Source organism: Apium graveolens, chromosome 11 (genome assembly GCF_009905375.1).
Source record: "Apium graveolens cultivar Ventura chromosome 11, ASM990537v1, whole genome shotgun sequence".
NCBI classification, from domain to species: Eukaryota; Viridiplantae; Streptophyta; class Magnoliopsida; order Apiales; family Apiaceae; genus Apium; species Apium graveolens.
In genome coordinates this window covers 34127122-34148059 of record NC_133657.1, presented here as the reverse complement: position 1 = coordinate 34148059, position 20938 = coordinate 34127122, and positions in this window count along the sequence as shown.

Here is a 20938-nt window from a genome sequence, read left to right as displayed (position 1 = left end):
AGTGGGAACATATCGCGATGGATTTCGTAGTTGGATTACCGAGAACCAGGGCAAATCATGATGCTATTTGGGTTATTATCGACAGATTGACGAAGTCAGCGCATTTTCTTCCTATCAACGAAAGATTCTCAATGGATAAATTGGTTCGATTATATCTTAAGGAAATTGTGACACGACATGGAGTTCCAGTATCCATAGTTTCAGATAGAGATCCTCGATTTAATTCAAGATTTTGGAGAAGTTTTCAAGATTATCTCAGAACAAAGCTGAATATGAGTACCGCGTATCATCCGCAGACGGATGGTCAAAGTGAAAGGACGATTCAGACTATTGAGGATATGCTAAGGGTATGTGCACTAGATTTTGAAGGTAGTTGGGACGAACATTTACCATTAGTTGAATTCTCCTACAACAACAGTTATCATGCCAGTATTGGAATGCCGCCTTATGAAGTTTTGTACGGGAGAAGATGCAGATCTCCAATATGTTGGGAGGAAGTTGGTGAGAGAAAGATTTTGGGTCCAGAATTGATCCAGCGGACGAAGGAGAAGATAGAACTCATTCGGAAAAGATTATCAACAGCTCAAGACCGTCAACGTAAATATGCAGATCCTACCAGAAAAGATATGGAATTTGAAATTGGAGAAGTAGTGTTATTGAAGGTTTCACCTTGGAAGGGTTTATCAAGATTTGGAAAGAAAGGAAAGCTGAGTCCGCGTTATGTTGGCCCTTTTGAGATTTTGAGGCGTGTGGGAAAAGTTGCGTACGAGTTAGCATTACCACCTCACATGCAGCATATTCACAATGTGTTCCATGTGTCAATGTTGAAGCGTTATTTGCCTGATTCGAACCATGTGATAGAATACGAGCCAATCGAGATCCAGCCAGATTTATCTTTTGTAGAGCAACCAGTGCAGATTTTAGATAAGAAAGAAAGAGTACTTAGGAATAAGTCTGTATCTTTAGTGCGAGTCTTGTGGAGGAATCCCAAGGCTGAAGAGTCGACTTGGGAATTGGAAAGCGAAATGCGATCCAAGTATCCTCACTTATTTTCCTAGGCTGATTCTGAGGACAGAATCCTGTTAAGGGGGGTAGATTGTAATATTCCATATATTTTCAAATATTATTATTATTATTCGGAATTGTTTATGTGATTTTATGTGAATTTTGGTAAATTATCTGAAAAGTGGAATTGATGTCTGAATGTTTATATGTGACATTATTTGAATATTTGAATTTTTATATGTCCAGAATAAAATATAAATAATTGTGGTATTTTTCTGGTAAATTTTGGAGTGTTATATGATTTTATAATGATTTATGAATTATTAATTATTTTCAGAATAATTATAAAATTATTTTATAAAGCCGGGAATCTTCCAACTTCAACCGTTTTTGCAACCCGAAACTCTTCCGAAAACTCTTTCCTAACCTAATCTGGTAATTCATGACAATTTCTGTGTTTTGACTTTTTCGATCCGGATTACGGTTTGACCCGTGCGCGGCCCGGCGCAATATTTTCAATACGCTAATCATTTCGGTAATCAACAAAACCTGTATTCTTAAAAGACGAGATATCTTTACATTATTTTCGTATATGGTGTTTTATAAAAAGCCCAGTTTTGATAATTATTCAATTCTGGTATTGAATTGTATCATTTTTACAGTTACTTAGCGGCTAAGCAACTAATTTAACGATCCAAAATGATCCAGAACGATCCAATATTTCATAAATATAAATAGTCTATTTCTTATTTCGTTTATTCCGTTTATTCATTTACAACCAGTTAAAATACCGTAAATATAGAGAAAAACCCGAGAAACCGATACGTTCCCGAGAATCAAACACATGAATGAAGGCGTTATCGAACTCCGATTCGGGCGTGCAACATATCAAAACGAAGCTCTCGAAATCTTCTTTCTGAATCAATCATCAGTTTCTGCCAGAAATCACAGTTATTTTCTTATTTAATTATTTATATTCGAATTATTTGATAATTAAATTATGAAAATTTATTCTTGATGTTGTTGATGTGATTTGATGCTTTCATGTTGTAGAGTATGTTTTTCTGGTCAATTTGGTATATAATATGTTAGATTTTGAGTTCTGCATCATGTAGAAAAGTGGCTTTGATTCTCGGATATGAAAATTAAGGTTTTGAAGCTTTGAATGTTCTTAATTGGATTTAGGCGTTTTTGCTGTGGGGGGTATTTGTTTAAATTGATTGCATGGTTAAGTAGATCGTTGTGCAACGAATCGAATGGTACCACTGGTTTTAACAGACGATGTCGGGAAGGTGGTGATCGGAAAACGGGTCGAAACGGCGGCGGAATTTTCAGGCAATGATTCCGGCTGTTTCGTTGATGTATTGAAAATTCTGGCTGTGTAAATGAGTTCCTGGCAATGTAGTGAACAATCCCTGTTGATTTGGTGTATTTCTGGGTCGGTTTTTGCTCGCCGAAAAAGCTCGGGATCGCCCATAATGGCGATCGCCGGCGACCGGTGACGGGGACGAGGACAAAGTGCAAGTAGGTCCCCTGAGTTTTGCAATATTTTCATTCCAGTCCCTGTACTTTCGGAATTGTATAAAAACAGGATTTCTGTTTTGTTTATTTTCAAAAATTATATTTTCTTTTTATAAAATTTTCAGAAACTGATTTTAATTATTTTAAAATTCAAAAATTTATTTTTTTTTAATTTTTTTTAATTACAAAATAAATCTTAATTAATTAATTTTAGTTGATAATTAATTATTTAATTGGTCAATTAATTTAAATATTAATTGATTAATTAATTTAATTAGTTATTAATTAATTTTAATTGATTATTTAATTAGATTTAATTATTTATTTTTGATTTAAAAATTCCGAAAAATAAATTCGAGCTTTAAAATATTATTTTAAATTATTTTCCAAGCTCGATAATTTTTATAAAATTATTTTCGAGTATTCGAGCCTTATTATTTAATTATTAAATGATTCGGAGACCCGTTTTATTCCGAAAAATGTTCAAAAATTCATAATAAATCAACCGTTTGTCCGTTTAATATGAAACAAACGCGTACAAACTCAGAAAAATGTTGCGCTTCCAATAAAAATACTTTTGAGACTTACTTTCTTTTGTATTGCAATGTCATTTGATTTGTGTATCAGTTTGAGTCGATATTTGATCGATAAATGTTAATATTGAATTGATTTTAATTCTGAACGCCTTAGAACGTATCTTTTAATGATCTGACTTATGTGTTACATGAAATATGTGATTATGTGTTATATAAATGCCATGACTAGGTGTTGCATGATATGCATGCTATCTGTTTACAGTTTTAAAATGCCATGATAGTTATAAACGATCGGATAGATGTCCAGACGTATAGTTACGTCGATTGAGTTTGGTTCTGTCAATTAAGATAGTTCTTTTGTTTATAGAATCGAGTAGCAAGGAGTGCAGTCAAGTATTAGACGGAGATAGTAGCCATCAGTTATAAGCTGAGTTATAGTAAGAAGTTATCAAGCATACCAGGCAAGTACCCCTAACTTCACTTATTGTTCAAGTGACGGTTATTTTGAATTATATTATGCAAGTATCTTTATCTTCATTTATCATTCCATTGGTATTGACTCTGAACTTTATTCTTTCAATTTCCATACTATTCTAAGTTCAGAATAGTTAAACATTTTATATTTCGCTATAAATTACTCTATAAAGTAGAACATTGAATTGAGATTAGCGAATAACTAATTGTTCAAGTTATTTCGCCATCGATTGTTGAGATAACTCTGGACCACGAGAAATGGGGAGTTATATGGTTAAGGATGTCCTTTGATTCGGCTCCTTTGATCAAAATGTTTTATGGGTTGGATGAATGCGTAAGTGACCGGGACGGACGGTCTAGCGGAGGGTTATTTCTATGTGTTGTATGAAATATTATGACACCATTTTTTCCACAGACAGGTATATTGCCTTTTTATTTGAGTACTCGTATTTTGGGGACATGTTTCTATGAATCATGACCTTGTGCTATCACACGGGTTGATCAGCATGTGATAGTACGTCCGTCGGAGTTAGATTCCAATCTAAAAATTATCGTTTATTGTTGATAGCTTGTGAAGCTTTATTATTGATCAAATATTACTGCTTTTATCCTTTTGTCCAGTTATTATCAGAATATGGTTTATCATTTCAAGTACATTTTATATTGCTTGCTGAGCATTTCTTTCGCTCATATTTGTTTATCAATCTAATCTTTCAGCTAAGCCAGAGCAGGCTTGAGATCTAGGTTTGGTCAGAAGTCGAGTGCTTGTAAATAGTGGTGTGTATTCCAGGTAGACTGTTTTGGGACGCTTGGATAGTCTAGAGGTTTGTAATAAAATTTGAATAATCTGTAAGACCTATTAGACTATGGTTTGTATTAGTGCATGTTCCATACTATAACATGTGATCGATTCAGTGCAGGTAAAGGGGTCGTATTTATTATATTATTCCGCTGTGATTATTTTATTACAGTTTAGTGGCAAGTGACCCCCAAATCTAGACCCCGGGTTTGGAGGGTGTCACAATAATGATGTCAACGGATGATGTAATCATTATTTGTCACATCAGTTGATCTTCGATAAGGAAAGAGAATAGGAACTCAAGGCGGTGAAGGACTTTATCTCAGAATCATTGTATAGGTTTCCTTGTTTTTAATAGAATAAGATCCCTTATATATTATGTTGTTGTGCTCTATATAAAGCATAGTTTAGGTTCATGATATAAGCATTGCGAACATTGTTATATCTTTTGCATAACCTAGAAGCTCTCAAGGATAATTGTTAATCCTTTCGAGAGAGTACGTTTGTAATCAGTTTTTATCTACTAATATAAAAACTGTTGATTCTGTTGAAGCTTTGTCGAATTGATTGTATTAACTGTATTCACCCCCTCTACAATTGATTAAGGGCCTAACAATTGGTATCAGAGCTTGCTGTAAATGTACAAATAATTTAAGATCTGAAAATCAATCAACAATGTCAGAAAAAGAATAAGAAACACATATTCCAAAACCACCACCCTCAGCCACATCACAGATTAGCAGCTACATGAGTAGATATGAAGCAATTAAGGTGCCTATCCTGAAGATACATGAATATCCAATCTGGAAAGTCAGGATGGCCATGTGTTTGGAAGCTACAGATCCTGAATATCTAAACAGGATCTATGATGGTCCTCATAGACCAATGAAGGTAGTTGTTTCTCTTGTAGGAGAACCAGAGAAGATGATACACAAAGACAGGAAGGACTATTCATCTGAAGATATCTCATATATCATGAATGATGCTAAGGTCAGAACATCCTGCACAGCAGTCTTGATAGTGTTACGTCCAATAGAGTCATTGGATGTAACACAGAAAAAGAGATATGGGATGCTTTAGAAGTAAAGTGTCAAGGTACAACCGCTATCAAGAAGAACAAGAGGACTATACTTACTCAAGAATATGAGCACTTTGACTCAAGAGACCATGAGTCTTTAACTGAGATCTATGATAGATTTCAGAAGCTGCTGAATGACTTATCCTTTGTCAATAAATAATATGATTTGGAGGACTCAAATTTGAAGTTCCTACTTGCTCTCCCTGAAAAGTGGGACTTTAAAGTCACATTAATAAGGGATAACTATCAACTTGATAACACACCTCTAGATGAGATCTATGGAGTTCTGAAAAATCATGAACTATAGATGGAACAAAGAAGCAAGAAGAAAGGATCTTAATCTAGACCAGTTGCACTCAAAGCTGAAGAGAAGCCAAATAAGAAAGTTAGGAGGAAAAGCTAATCCAAAGGGAAAGCCATGATTGCAAAGTCAGATATTGAATCATCAAATTTTGATGATGACTCAAATACTGACAATGAATCAGATATTGACAGTGATCATAACAACAATGAAGACATGGATCAAATGGATGCCCTACTAGTTAAAAGATTCAAGAAGACGGTCTACAAAAACTTCAAGAAAGGGAGAAGATTTTCCAGAAAAGGTTCCAGTTCCTCAAACTCTGATAAAGGAATAATAGAAGAAATACTGATTGGAAGGAATCTAAATCTGGAAAACCTGACAAGTCAAAAGAGAGATGTTACAACTGTGATGGAATTGGACACTTTGCAGCTGACTACAGAAAACCCAAAGCTGAGAAGAAACAAGCTTTGATCTTAAAGAAGAGAAATTGAGATGATTCATCAGATTCAGATGATGGGATCAATTATGCTCTCATGACAAATGTTGATGCTGAGGCTAACAATGCTCAATTAATGGTACCTCATACTACTCTTGCTTTTGATACTGATGATATCTATGAATTGAGATTATTTCTTAAGACTCTGTATATTAGTTATAGGGATCAAACCTTAGAGAATAACAGAATCAAGAGTGAAAATCTGTGTTAAAGAAAAGAAATGATCACTTAGAAATTGAGTTATTTTCCATGCTAGAAATTTAAAAAGAAAGAGATAATGTTGTTTATGTTAAAGAAAAATTGTTAGAAAAGCATGCTTATCTAGAGAATGAGTTTGCTAAAGAAAGAGAAGTCATTAAACTTTGGACTAACTCAGGAAAGGCAACCCAGGAAATTTTAGAGAATGGCTATTGGGGATCAGGATTAGGATATTCTGCTAAATCTAATTCTAATAAGAAAAGTGGAAAAGAAACTGAGAAAACATAACCAATAAAACCTGATAGCAAGGTCAAACTGAAAAAGGTTCAAATAAAGACCATTAAGTTTAATCCAAGTGGTAATACTGTTAAGTCAATCCATGAGGAAGGTACAACCTCAACGCCTAGATCAAACTTAATTACTGATAAGAGTGAACAAGTTCACGCAAAATTAGTAAATATTGGTTCAATGACTCATAAACAGCTTAACCAAAAGCTGAAAGATCCACACATGAAAGACAAGAGGAAAATGTCTAGAAAAAATAGGAATGGCAAGGTAGGTGTTAATAAGAATGGAAATTATGTAACTCCTCCTAATGTACCTAGAAAGATCTGTTCAAACTGTGGTAGCACTAATCATCTTACTAATTCTTGCAAGAAGAATAAAAAGATAGATATTGTTCCTTCCAAATCAGAGTTTAAGAATATAACAGTTAGATATAAACCATGGAGTCCTTGTTTTCATTATGGTAGTGTTTGACACTCTATTTATACATGTAAAGAGTATCACAGTTTATATTATGATTATTATAAACTGAAACTCTCTTTAATTAAAGCAAAATATGTTTCTGCATGTATAAATACTGATAATAAAGATGTTAAAATGAACTCTGATAAAAAGTCTTCTGTTGTATATGTTAACAAACTAAAAAGGCCAAAGGATCCAAGCAAGTATGAGTCCTTAAAAACACTAACTGATTCAAATTATATATTACAGGGTGACAGGAGGAATGCTCTAGTTTTGGACAGTGGATGCTCAGGACATATGACTGGTTATAAATCCCTGCTATCAGAATTTAAGGAGAAGGCTGGCCCAATCGTTTCTTATGGAGATGGAAACTTAGGAAAAATCTTGGGATATGGAAAAATCAAAATTGGAAATGTCATCATTGAAAATGTAGCTCTAGTTGCAGGACTCAAGCATAATTTGATCAGTATGAGTCCAATCCGTGACAGAGGTTACAATGTCAATTTTTATGAGGAGCGTTCTGAAATTGTCAGTAAGTCTGATGGAAAGATTACATTGACTGATACCCAGTACGCACCCGAAGGGTAGCGGCTGCGGGTTACCTACGATAAAAAAAAGATTACATTGACTGGTGTAAGACATGGTAGTTTATATGAAGCCAGGGTATCCACAAGAATTAATGATTCAGAATTTTATGTACTGAGTAGAGCATCTCTGGAAGACAGCTGGAACTAACATAAAAGACTTTCTCACCTCAACTTCAACACTATTAATGAACTTATGAGAAAAGATCCCGTGAGAGGATTGCCCTATGCAGTGTTTACTCCTGATGGCTTATGTGATTCATACAGAATGCCAAGAAAAGGAAAATATCTTTCAAGAGTAAAACTGAATCCTCCATTGTTGAATCATATCATCTACTTCATATTGATCTCTTTGGTTTAGTGAATGTTATGTCAATTTCTAAGAACAGGTATGCAGTCGTAATTGTTGATGAATATACAAGATACACATGGGTGTATTTTCTGCACACCAAAGATGAATCTCCATCCATTCTTCTTGATCATGTGAGGGAGCTGAAAAAAGGATCAACATACAAGGTGAAGATCATCAGAAGTGATAATGGAACTGCATTTAAGAATAGCTCTATAGAAGAGTTTTACAAACTCAAGGGGATAAAACATGAGTTTTCTCCTCCTGGAACTCCACAACAAAATGGAGTTGTTGTAAGAAAGAATAGAACTCTTATAGAAGCTGCAAGAACCATGCTAGAGGAAGTAAGATTGCCTACCTACTTCTTGGCTGAGGCTGTGCAAACTGCTTGCTTTACACAAAATGCAACATTGATCAACAAGTATGGAAAAACACCATTTGAGATGGTGAAGGGAAAGAAGCAAAATTTGAAGTACTTTCATATTTTTGGTTGTAAGTGTTTTGTTCTCAAAACTCATCCGGAGCAGCTGACCAAGTTTGATCTGAAAGCTGATGAAGGAATTTTTGTGGGATATCCATTGTCCACAAAAGCCTTCAAAGTTTACAATCTGAGAATAAGAACAATCATGGAATCCGTACATGTATCTTTTGATGACAAGAAGATAACAGGTCTAGAAGATGCAGATGACCATGACAAATTGAGATTTCAAAATGAAGTACCTTATACTGAACTTTTAAATCCTGACTTTGATACACTAAATCCTGATATCACTCAAAGCTCTGAGGTTCCACAGTTTAGTGGAAATTCTTCTAACACTAAAGCATTTGTTGAGGGGAAGCAACATGACTCAAATCCAGAGACTACTATAAGTGATTCAACTCAAGGAACATTAGTAGAAAGATCATCAGACTCATCTTCCTCAAACTCTGAAGAGTCAAATACTGATAACAATGGGAACACTGATTCAGGGGGAGCATCAGGAAATAATAGTGGTACTAATCAAAGAAATAATAGAGAGTTCATGGATCATGGGGAGATTCATCTTCAAGGAGTCAACTTTCATCAACAAGAAAATGGTCTATGTCACACACACCTGACTTAATCATTGGAAACCCGGACAGTGGTGTAAGAATAAGAAAAGCCACTCAGAATGAATGTCTCTACCATTCTTTTCTATCTCAAACTGAACCTAAGAAGGTTGAAGAAGCTCTGCAAGATGCTGATTGGGTCACAGTAATGCAAGAGGAGCTCAATGAATTTGAAAGGAACAAAGTCTAGACTCTTGTGCCAAGAACAAATAACAAATCTGTAGTTGGCACAAATTGGGTGTTCAGAAACAAAACTGACAGTGAGGGCATTATTACAAGGAATAAAACAAAACTGGTTACAAAGGGTTACTTACAACAAGAAGGCATTGATTATGATGAAACATTTGCTCTAGGTGCAAGGCTTGAAGCAATTAGAATCTTTCTTGCCTATGCTGCTCACAAGAAATTTAAAATGTTCCAAATGGATGTGAAGAGTGCACTTCTAAATGGAGAACTTGAAGAGGAAGTTTATGTTGAACAACCTCCGGGGTTCACTGATCCAAAGTATCCAGATCATATCTACTTACTGGATAAAGCACTTTATGGACTGAAGCAAGCTCCAAGGGCCTGGTATGAAACACTAGCTCTATTTCTTCTAGAATGTGGTTTCACAATAGGTACAATTGACAAAACTCTCTTTTATAAATACCATGCTAAGGACTTGTTATTAGTACACATATATGTTGATGATATCATTTTTGGATCTACTAATGATAAACTTTGTGAGAGATTTGCAAAGCTAATGCAATCGAAGTATCAAATGAGTATGATGGGAGAATTGAGTTACTTTCCGGGGTTACAAGTTAAACAGAACGATAAAGGGATCTTCATAAATCAATCCAAATACACCAGGAATCTACTCAAAGGATTTAGAATACAAGGTTGCTCAACTGCATCAACTCCCATGGCCACTATAACCAAGTTAGATTTAAATATCGGTTCTTCATTAGATATAACTAACTACAGAGGTATGATTAGCTCACTCCTATATCTGATTGCTAGTAGACCTGATATCATGTATGCTACCTATCTCTGTGAAAGGTTCTAAGCTGATCCTAGAGAACCTCATCTATTAGCTATAAAAAGAATTTTTAAGTATCTCAAAGGCACCATGAATCTGGGGTAATGGTATCCTAAAGATTCAGACTTTAAGCTAATTGGATATTCAGATGCTGATTTTGTAAGATGTAAAATAGACAGGAAAAGCACTTTTGGAATCTGCCAATTTCTTGGTGGCAGATTGGTTTCTTGGTATATCAAGAAACAAAAGTCAATTTCCACATCAACTGTAGAAGCAGAATACATTGTTGCAGGAAGCTGTTGTGCTCAGATTCTATGGATGAAGAATCAACTGCTGGATTATGGGTTATACTATTCTTCTATTCCTATATATTGTGATAATCAAAGTGCTATTGCAATGACAGAAAATGTAGTGCAACATTCTTAAAGATATATTATCACAACTAGATCGACAATCATGACTCACTACTTATCAAGACAATCGCAAGTTTATAAATAGAATAAAAGCTAGACTCAAAATAACTTATAACACTTCAATTCTATATCGGAGTTTAACATGGATTCATGTTTTTATTCACAATAAAACAACACAAGTATGCTTATTTGATTGTACAATGAGTGAGGTCCACAAAAGACTTATACAATAGTACCCATGTAGCGAGCGTTAGGTTAGCGGATCCCAGACTATAAAAGCCTTAGGTCACTAGGCACAAAGTCCCCTAAGAACTTAATAACTCGAGTACTAAAGAGCCCACTCGTGATCAATTATACATAACATTAATTCTTTTCTTTTTTTATATTTCTCTTTTTTTTCTTTTTTCTCTTTTTTCTATTTTTTTCTACAAATTTATGAATGAGTGCGTTTCACTCCATCTCATCCAACCCTAGATTACTCATATAAATATGAGCCGGCTACCAACCATTTGACACCTATCTAAACAACTAGCAATGAACTCCAATTTCTTCCAATTTTTAAATATCCATGTCTTTTATTATTAAGAGAATATCCTAAATTCTAAATATAAACAAGTGATTAAACCTCGATAGAACAACAAACCATGACTATGATCTAGCACTCTAGCAACCTATAAGACTTAGTGAAATACAAGTGTCTCTAGCATGCAAATCAACTTAATACGACTTAACATCTCTAAACACGACATCACTACACTAGCATCAATATCACAAGTCAACTAGAAAAATTATCTCGGGGATCATGTTATAATGCAAATGCATGAAAACTATATGAACAAAATAACATAAAACTACCAAAAATAAATAAAAATAAAAAAACTATATGACAAAATATGCAAACTATATGAACTAAACTATCATGAATATGCAACTATATGAGACTCACACAAAAACATATTCCTTCAACTACTACCCCCAAACTTAAAATATTCACTGTCCTCAGTGAAGGTAATAGTAAGGAATCAGGCATACCTAATCAGAATCGGAATCTTCACCCTCAGCGGGTGGAGTGTCGGGTGTGTCCGGAGGTAGATACACAGAATCATCACCAAAAACTGGCCACTGGATATCAACTCCACTGGCTCTGAAAGTTGTCCCAAGTGCCTGGGTGAGATCACGTATGAACCCGCTGTGGATGTCATGCATCGCATCCATCCTCCGTGCCAGACGCCTGTACTGCGTCGAACTCATGCCATCTCCCATATCAGCTCTTTCCTCATCCTCATGCGCCTGTTGTGATGGCCCTGCCTCATCTCCTAGTTGAGATCTCCATGCAGTCCTGCTCGCCTGAGTCGTCCCAGCAGCTGCCTCCCACCAGGTGGGTGGTCAAAAGTATAACCAATCCCCTTCAAATCGGGCTTGCCTCCATCCCATTCTTGCATCGTAGCCAAAGTAATGCTGCCAATAGGAGCACTCGGGATCTGCAACCGCTCGTGTGCGGGCCAATGAACACCAACTGCCACGCATAGCTTCGTCACCACAGACGCATATGGAATAGACCCCGTAGTACTCCCCGTCAAAAACTTCAGAATCCCCTAATAAATCACCATCCCCAAATCTATATAATCACCCTGAAGAATGCCTTATAACAACCGTGCACGCTCCACGGTAATCTCATGCACATGCGAAGATGGCATGATGTTAGCACATATAAAAGCGTTCCATGCACGGGAAAACCTGTTCATTCTGGTAGCCGGGAACGTAGAATACTCGGTCGTGCCCCTTTTGATCTTCCAGTGGGTATCCGCCTGGCACAGAGTAGCAACAATAAGATCCAAATCAAAGTCCTCTAGAGTCTTATCGTTCCATGTGTCCTGCCCCACCTTCATCGCGGGCTGCTCAATCATAGTCCTGATAGCCTCTGCATTATGCTCCACCGTCCTCCCTCGAACCACTGTAAACCCATTCTTCTCGGACTTGACATTCGTATAGAACTCGCGAACAACACTCATGGGCACAGCAGCGGGTTCCTCGCAAATAGGAACCCATCCCATCTCAAGAATCATCTCCAACAGCTGACCATCCTTTCCTGATGGAAGAAAAACTCGCTCCTTGATGATTGGCTTCGAAAGAAGCCTAGTATACTGCGCTTCAGCCTCGGGAGTAGAGAACCTTGGCCTTACACCACTTGATGAATCGGTGGTGCTGCTATCGACTTGAGTTCTTTGTCTCTTGGGTGCCATTGGAAGTGAGAAGAGAGAATAAGAGTTATGTTTGAGAGAAAATTTGTGTTTGAGAATTTGTGAATTGGTGAAGAAGTTGTGTATGAGGTGTATGTATATATAGGTGGTGAAAAGAGAATTATATATGGAATAGAAGTGGGATTTAATTATGGGAATAATGGGAGTAATGGGTTTGATTTGGAGAGGGAATTATGGGATGTGGTGGAGTAAAATTCGGATGGGAATTGATTTTGGAACAAAATTCCCATTTTTTCCCCTGTAACTGCCTTTTTATTTTTTTCTGAGTCGGGACCCGGTGCGGCCGCGTGCTGAGACAGCGCTGGCGCGCGCTACTTCTGCCAAATCGGTGCGGCCGCACGCTGTAACAGCGCGGGTGCACCATGTTTCTATAAAATCAGTGCGGCCGTGCGCTAGGATAACGTGGTCGCACCAAGCTTCTGAAGTGAGCCCTGAATTTTTTCTTTTTTTGATTTTTTTGTGATTTTCTCCTTTCTTCTTGCTTCCTCTACTTACTAATGTACAGCAAACTTGGGTTGCCTCCCAAGAAGCGCTTCTTTTACGTCGCTAGCTCAACGTAGAATCTCGAGATCAAACAGACAATAGAACGACACTAACCACCTCGCGGTTTGCCGTGTCACCATAATAATGCTTCAACCTTTGACCATTTACCTTGAATGCCTGGCCCGGATCATTCTCAAAAATTTCCACCGCTCCATGTGAAAACACAGTTTTGACAATAAACGGCCCTGACCATCTTGACTTCAACTTTCCTGGAAAAAGACGGAGACGAGAGTTGAAAAAAAGAACTTATTGCCTCGGCACAAATGATTTAAGCACTAAACCCCGATCGTGCCACCTCTTGACTTTCTCCTTATACATTTTGTTGTTCTCATAAGCTTGAATTCGAAACTCGTCGAGTTCATTCAATTGAAGCATCCTCTTCTTTCCAGCCGCATCCAAGTCCAGATTCAACTTCTTTAAATCCCAACATGCCTTATGCTCGAGCTTCACAGGCAAATGACACCCCTTACCATAAACCAACTGAAATGGCGACATTCCCAATGGAGTCTTATATGTTATTCTATAAGCCCATACTGCTTCATCAAGCTTTAAAGACCGATCTTTCCTTGATGGACACACAACCTTCTCTAAAATACACTTGATCTCTCTGTTAGACACCTCAGCTTGACCATTTGTCTAAGGATGATAAGCCGTAGTAATGCGATAATTCACATTATACCTGTTCATCATAGCAGTGAACTTGCGATTACAAAAATGCGACCCCTCATCACTGATTATGACCCTTGGAGTTCCAAACCTTATGAATATCTACTTATAAAGAAAATTAAGCACCACTTTCGCATCGTTCGTTGGCAACGCCTTAACTTCAACCCATTTCGACACGTAATCAACTGCCAACAAGATATACTGATTATTACAAGATGAGACAAATGGCCCCATGAAGTCAATTCCCCAAATATCGAAGACCTCAATGTTAGGGCGAAAACACGCGCTAATATTCACGCAAGTATACGCGTTCGCAAGTAATATAGAATACTTTCTAGTTCGTTCCCTCAGAGACTCAGACTAAATTATTGTCTAATTAAACTCACTCACCAATGTATGATTACTTCTCAATGTTAAGATAATAACACTTAAAATTGTTGATTAAATATTAACTATAATTAACTACTTAACTAACCACTTAACTAACACTTCAATTTATCAATAATAAAACACTCATGAGATCACAACTTCATTATTACTTCCTTCTATAGCCATTGTTATTACCTTTAGCATGTGACAGTGATGATATTAATCGAATAACACGAAACTGATAAAAGCCAACTTTCATTGTACTAACACCATTCTACCAAGCATCCACAATTAGATAGAAGTTGAATAGTCATCAATTATGTTGAGTTCCTATATGTCTACAGAAATTGACAACACAACGATTTAAGCACAAGTTATTCCTTTTTGATTACATAGGGCAAATAAAACTGTTAGAGTTATCCACTAATCATGCTCAACATACATGAACCTATGCTAGCATGGCAAGTTCTAAATCTCAAGATCCACCGTCACTTCACAAGAGATTAACACCCTATCTTATATGTTCGCGACGCACATAAGACGAATACGCACAACCAATACTAGATATCAAGCAATCATCACACACTAAAGTATTAAACAATTAACTAAAGAATTCCATAATAAATCCGTTGCAACCCCATGATCACGATTAGCCCATAATAGAACTTATCGCCATCATGGGTTCATATGAAATCATGATAACCAAACACAAGAAAATAATAACTAAACTAATTATATTAAAACAGAGTACGTCACAAGAGTAAATAAGTCAAAGCAAGAGAACTAGCATCCAACGTTACAACGAAACAAGAATCACAAGAAAATATGCTCCCTCTTCGTTGCGGTGTGCTAAATCGGTCTTCTTCCTTATCTCCTTCGCTTCTTGCGTAAAACACAATCTAAAACATAATCCCCTTAATACTCTCCGTGAAAATGTCTCAAATCTACCTATATAATAGTCCCATGAAACTCAGATTACATAGAAGTTGGAAGCCAAACAGAAGTAGAAGTCTAAAATAATTTATCTTTTTCCCCGACCCTGCGCGGCCGCTCAGCATAACTGCGCGGGCGCGCAGGTTGCTGCGCGGCCGCTCAGCATTGCTGCGTGGGAGCGCAGGCCTCTACTGGAAAAAATCCAGGTTTGCTCCGTTCCTTCGCCGTAATCTGCCCATTCCTTTCCTCTCGCAATGGAACACATGCCAAGGCTTATTCTTGATGATTCCTCCCCCGAAATGCAACTAATACCCTGAAATGCATAAACACTAGAAAAACGCATCAAATACACAAAATACTTGATTTTAAGACACTAATTTAAGCCATTTTAAGACGTTCTAAGTGGTATAAAATGCCACTTATCACACCCCCAAACTTAAATCGATGTTTGTCCTCAAGCGTCACAGACTCAAAAACGAATACAAATATGCATGAATGCAATCTATATGAAAATGCAACGATCCCCCTTACTACAATTAACCAACCAAATTGTCACATCTCAACGAATGCAGTTAGACAACTAAAGATCAATAAACTCATGCAAACGGACATACAGCCAGAAACGTGGTGTGTGCAAATGCTTAACAGATATGCTTCGGAACTAGACCAATTACTATGACTAGACTATCCTCAAGGCAATCCTACGATTATACAAAGAATAAAAAATTCTAGGCACAAAGTGATATACAACACTACAAGAACTCTAGAGCTTATTACGGAATCGTGCATTTTATTTACAACTCAAATGCTTATTTGACCGTGCAATGAGTGAGGTCCACAAAAGACTTATACAATGGTATCCATGTAACGAGCGTTAGGTTAGCGGATCCCAGACTCTAAAAGCCTTAGGTCGCTAGGCACAAAGTCCCCTAAGAACTTAATAACTCGAATACCAAAGAGGCCACTCTTGATCAATTATGCCAAAAAAAAAATTCTTTTTTTTTTAATTTCTGAGCAAGTGCGTTTCGCTCCATCTTGCTCAACCCTAGACTACTCGTAACATACGCGAGCCGGCTACTAGCCATTTGACGCCTAGCCACAACTAGCAACAACTTCCATATTTTTTTCTCCAAAATTTTTTCTTTTTTCATGTCTTTATCACTAAGAACCTATAATCGAATTCTAAGCATAATAAGTAGATTGACCTTGAAAACAACCAAATCATAACAACAAACTAGCCCTTACGCATTCTTTAAGACTTAGTGGACTTACAATTGTTTCTAGCATGCATATCAACCTACACAACTTAATATCACTTTAATGCTATCACTACACTCGCATCAATATCACAATTCAGTCGATAACTTATTGCAAAAGGGATCATGGTAAATGCATGAGCTACATGACATTCATAAAAAAAACTATATGGCATAAATTATGCAACTATATGAACTAAACTATCATTAATATGCAACTAAATGACACACACACAATATTCCTTAACTACCACCCCCAAACTAAAAATCTTCACTGTCCTCAGTGAAAGTAGTAGAAAGGAACACAGGGTATACCTACTCGGAGTCATCATCATCATCACCCTCAGTGGGTGGAGTATCAGGCGGTGGGTATGCAGAGTCCTCACCAAAAACTGGCCACTGGATATCAGCTCCAAGGCCTCGAAAAGCAGTCCCTAACGCAAGGGTGAGCTCCTGAGCAAACCTGCTCTGCGTCTCATACATGGCATCCATCCGCCTTGAAAGCCTCCTATACTGGGCATCACCCATCCCAGCACCCTCCTGAGCTCTCGAAGAACCAGCCTCACCACGCCCTGGCCTAGCCATAGTAGCACCTCGTGTTGGACGCCCTCCTGGAAGACGATAACCCAGCCCATGCTCCTCAGGCTCACCACCGGTCCACTCCTGCATCCCATTTAAAGTGCCAGAATCAATCGGAGCTGCTGGCAACTGCAACTGCTCATGAGCCGGCCAGTTCACTCCCACTGCTCGGCATAGCTTCGTAACCGTGGATGCATAAGGGATGTTCATATGCTTTGCTCCCCTCAAAAACTTCAGAATTCCTTGGTAGATAAACTCACCAAGGTCCACATAGTACTCATCATGCAGAATTCCCCACAACAACTGTGCTCTCTCAACTGTGACCTCGTGTGCATGTGAAGAAGGCAAAATATTAGCACAAATAAATGCATTCCATGCACGGGCATACCTGTTCATGGCGATAGCCGGAAAGTGACGATACTCATTATTGCCTGGACTGCAGGTCCAAACTGTGCCCGGTCGACAGAGAGTCGCACAAATCAAATCCAAGTCAAAATCCTCAGTAGTCTTTTCATTCCAGTTCTCCTCCTCGGGCTTCCTCTCTCGCTGTCCAATCACACGGCGAATCGCCGCAGGATGATAATCAACCGTCAGCCCACGGACTACAGAAAACCCATTCTTTTCAGCCTTCGCGTTCGCGTAGAACTCGTGAACAACGCTCATCGGTACTATTTCGGGTGACTCACAAAAAGCTATCCACCCCTTCTCTGCAATCATGGGCAACAGCTCACCATCCCTCCCTGATGGTAAAAACCCCCTCTCCTTCAGAATCGGCTTCCCCAACAGCCTAGTGTACTCCTCCTCCGCAGCTCTGTCAGTTAACCGAGGCCTTGCAGTAGTACCCCTCGATGAATCAGCAGTAGGAACTGTGTTGCTGCTGTCAATAGTGCGTGCTCTCTTGGGTGCCATTGATTTGTGAATAAAAGTGTGTAAGAACTGATTTTTGATGTTTGTGAGAGGGTTTAAGTGTAGGAAGTTTTGTGGGAGATATGTAGGATAGGTGTATGTATATATAGGGTGTGGATTAGATTAGGGTTTGGGAATTAAGGGATAAAATGATGGGGTAGTGGGAACAATTCGTGGGTTTATGGGCTAAAACTGTTTTTGTGTTTTTGTTTATTTTTTTTTCTTTTTTTTTTTCTGAACTGTAAAAAATTTTCTGGAACTCGACCCCTGCGCGGCCGCTCAGCATTGCTGCGCGGGCGCGCAGAGGGTCTCTGGAAAAAAAAATTTCAGCCCCTGTTTTCTGATTTTTTTGTGTTTTTGGATAGGTTATTAACTTCTAAGGGTTCCTGTAACAACAATTCATGGGTTGCCTCCCACGCAGCGCTTCTTTTTCGTCATTAGCTTGACGTTCCGTACCTTTCTCAAGTAGTCAACAAAATGGCACTAACCACCTCTCGGTTTGCCATGTCCCCATAGTAGTGCTTCAACCGCTGACCGTTAACCTTGAATGCTTGGTCCGAATCATTCTCAAAAATTTCCACCGCTCCATGTGGAAACACAGTTTTGACAATAAAAGGTCCAGACCACCTTGATTTCAACTTCCCAGGAAAAAGTCGGAGCCGAGAGTTGAATAAAAGAACTTGTTGCCCTGGCACAAATAACTTAGGATGTAGCTTCCTATCGTGCCACCTCTTCACCTTTTCCTTATACATTTTGTTATTCTCGTACGCTTGAAGTCGAAATTCATCAAGTTCATTAAGCTGAAGCATTCTTTTCTTACCAGCTGCATCTAAATCCAGGTTCAATTTCTTCAATGCCCAGTAGGCCTTATGCTCAAGCTCCGCCGGTAGATGACATCCCTTACCGTACACCAACTGAAACGGTGACATCCCAAGTGGAGTTTTGTATGCTGTTCTGTAAGCCCAAACAGCTTCATCGAGCTTTAAAGACCAATCCTTCCTTGACGGACAAACAACCTTCTCTAGAATACGCTTTATCTCTCTGTTAGACACTTCCGCTTGACCATTTGTTTGCGGATGATAGGCAGTAGCTACTCGATGATTCACATTATAACGCTGCATCATAGAAGTGAACTTACGGTTGCAAAAATGCGATCCTTCATCACTTATGATTACCCGAGGTGTTCCAAACCTTGTGAAAATTTGCTTATGAAGAAAATTTAGCACTGCCTTTGCATCATTTATCGGTAAAGCTTTAACTTCGACCCATTTTGAGACATAATCGACTGCCAGCAAGATGTACTGATTATTGCAAGACGAGATAAAAGGCCCCATGAAATCGATTCCCCATACATCAAAGACCTCGACTTCAAGCATCACATTTAATGGCATTTCATCCTTCCTTGACAAATTTCCCACTCTTTGGCAACGATCACACCTTAAAACAAACTGATGAGCATCCTTGAACAAAGTAGGCCAGAAAAAACCTGCTTGCAGAATACGAGCTGCCATCTTCTCACCTCCATAGTGTCCACCATAAATCGTGGAATGGCAGTCTCGTAATATCCCCTCCGTCTCACAGAACGGGATACATCTCCAGATGATCTGGTCAGCTCCCTGTCTAAACAAATATGGTTCATCCCACATATACCACTTCACCTCATGTAGAAACTTCTTCTTTTGAGCGGATGTCAAATTAAGAGGCATTATATTGCTGACGAGATAGTTTACAATATCTGCAAACCATGGTTCTTCCTCCTGAATTGCAAACAACTGCTCATCCGGAAAAGATTCATTAATTAACGTCCTATCTTGTGAAGTAGAATCGGGATTCTCCAACCTAGAAAGATGGTCAGCTACTTGATTCTCAGTACCTTTTCTATCTTTGATCTCTAACTCAAATTCCTGAAGTAAAAGCACCCAACGAATGAGTCTCGGCTTCGAATCCTTCTTAGAAACCAGATAGCGAATAGCTGCATGATCAGTGAATACTGTTACTTTTGTACCAAGCAGATAAGATCGAAATTTCTCAAAGCCAAAGACTATAGCCAAAAGCTCCTTCTCAGTAGTGGTGTAGTTCAATTGGGCACCATTTAAAGTCTTACTCGCATAGTAGACCACATGGAAGAGATTTTTCTTGCGCTGTCCCAGAACTGCACCTACCGCATAATCACTCGCATCACACATCATCTCAAATGGTTCTGTCCAATCTGGTGCTGTAATGACTGGTGCCGTGATCAAACTCTCCTTGAGAGTCTCGAATGGTGCCAAACATTCATCATCAAATTTGAACGGCACATCTTTCTCAAGCAAATTGCACAACGGCTTAGATATCTTTGAAAAGTCCTTGATGAATCGCCGATAAAAACCCGCATGACCAAGAAAACTACGGATTCCTTTCACAAAATTAGGTGGGGGAAGATTTTCAATGACTCCCACCTTGGCCTTGTCCACCTCCAAACCCTTGCTAGAGACCTTATGCCCAAGGATAATGCCTTCACGCACCATAAAATGACATTTCTCCCAATTAAGCACCAAATTAGTTTCCACGCATCTTTTGAGTACGGCGCGCAGATTATTCAAACATTCATCATATGAGTGTCCAAAGACGGAGAAGTCATCCATGAACACTTCGACGTTATTTCCAATCATGTCAGAGAATATAGCCATCATACATCTCTGAAAGGTGGTCGGTGCGCCACATAACCCAAACGAAACTCTGCGAAAAGAAAATGTGCCAAATGGACAAGTGAAGGTAGTCTTTTCCTGATCCTCTGGTGCAATACAAATCTGATTATACCCGGATTAACCA